The following is a 2,285-nucleotide window of genomic DNA, read 5'->3' as shown; positions in this document are numbered from 1 at the left end:
ATGCACCGCTATCAAAACGGCAACGTTTTTTTAAGTAAAGAAATGGCGCGTCGTTAGTGTTAACGGAGCGCGCATTATTTTTTTTTTGTATGTTAATTACCAACTGACACTACAGTATATCTAAAGCCACACTGCCTCACGTATTATTTTTATATTATCAAATGAAACTGCAGTTATATCAAAATGATACTGTAGTTGTGGTGAAATGAAACTGCAATGTATATAAAATGAAACTGAATAACATTTCACATATTTGAGTGTATGTTGTACAATGAAGCTGTAATTATATCAAAATGATCATGTAGTTGTGTTGAATAAAAGTATAGTGTATATAAAATAAAATTAAAAAACATTTTCACATATTTGAGTCTATAATTATCGAATGAAACTGTAGTTGTGTTGAACTGAAACTGCAGTGTATACAAAATGAAACTGAATAACAGAGTTACTTTTTCGCGGAAGGGTGCGGAACGGTGGGAAACGAATACCGTTTCTTTTCATTAAACAAAACAACGTTGTTTTGATGCGCGGTGCATAATCGATTATGCACCGCCGTGCACGATATAATTTGCGTTGCATAATGGCTCTAAGTGAAATAATTGCAAGGCTGAAGGATTATATTTTTAATTAATTGCAAAATGGCAGGCAACATTATATTGACTGTGAGCACTTTATAATAAAATTTAGGTAACTTTCTACAACTTGTAACACTAATTGCTAGTAATATGGAATTAAATATTAGAGGAAATAATGACAACATGAAACGAAATTGTTTAATGTTAAGTGGGAATCTTACAATTCAAATCCGTCTTTTTTCTTTTTTCTCAGTTTTGTGTTTATCCAAGCCAGCTCCAGCTAGATCCAAAATTATACCACCAACTTTATACCACAATTGAAGCCCAAACCATAATACTTTATGATGCAACACTTTACGTATTGAGTCAAATTCATTACAGCAACAAACCTACGACAACTACAAAAATCATTCTTTACGATCATACTGAAAAATTGACTCCGAATCAACACGTGGACATTCGTTGATCGCTTAACAAAAAACATAAAAGTGTGTGAAAAAACAATTTAATAGTGAGTTTATGTTAACTAAGACAAGATAAATGAAGATTCGTCATTGTCATTTGATAGGCCTCGAACCACCTACAATGCATTTGATTCCACTTGAAGCTTCTATTGATACCTCGTCTGAGCACTTCCCGAATGGCCACTACCTCCGCCACTTTGGAAGAGTAGACTCCTATCCAATGTATGGTATATTGCGCGCACCATCTTTGCCCATAGAGACTTCCTCCATTTCTTCTCTCTTGTTGAGTTGATGGATAACACTTATTAGCTTGCTCCATTTGCTCTCTCTTCACCCGCTCTGTTACATGAAAATGGTTCGTAAATTGCTGCAACCAAAACAAAAATTCATAATTTCTATCTGCTGCAACCAAAAAGACCATCACTCATTCACTTGGCATAATTAAAAAACATTGACAGCAAGATTGCAAGTTCAAATTTATATTGTCTTTGTAAGTTCAAAACTACCAATGCTCTATGTATATTATGAAATGTGAGATAGAGAAAAATGAGATAGAAGTGAGAGGAAACAGATCAGATCAGATGGCCATGAAGAATTCAATTAAGTAGCATAAAGTTCATGTTAAATGGTCACACATAATATATTAGAGTTGAGGGATAAAAAGAGACCCTAATATTTTCCGAATGAACAAGCTAAGGAGGGCATTTCCATAGTTGTACTATTGCTCTTCTTGAATCAACTTTGAAGAAGCCAGAGCGAAATCCCAACACCAATTTAACTGAATCACTACTAGTGTGGTGATATCTACAAAATCACTAGGGATCTCTCGCAAATTATGGCATTCATGTAACTCTAAATATTCTAGCACAGGGAAATGGTCACCCACGACACTCCAACGTTCCAAACATGTATATTTGATTACCAATCTTTTCAATTAACAGAACCCTTCCTCGGATGGTTCCTCATATAAATGTGTATTTCCAAATAGCTCATTCATTCATTTCTGGTAACAAATAAAAGCCTTAAAAAAAAAAAAAAAAAAGATAAAGTAGGTCCATTATATTCCTATGTTGTAATATAGCATGTGCATCATATGGGCCATGGCCAAACAATACAACTTCATTTGATTTATGGTCTAAAAAAGAAAATCAGTTCAAAGAAGCAGAAACCATTTCAGCTCACCATGCATCATGGTACATGGTGCAACACAGTGTGTAAATTCCAACTGAATAACCACTGGCAGGCA

This window comes from Ipomoea nil, unplaced genomic scaffold (genome assembly GCF_001879475.1).
Source record: "Ipomoea nil cultivar Tokyo-kokei standard unplaced genomic scaffold, Asagao_1.1 scaffold2868, whole genome shotgun sequence".
Classification (NCBI taxonomy): domain Eukaryota; kingdom Viridiplantae; phylum Streptophyta; class Magnoliopsida; order Solanales; family Convolvulaceae; genus Ipomoea; species Ipomoea nil.
Note: the sequence above shows the minus strand (reverse complement) of the source record.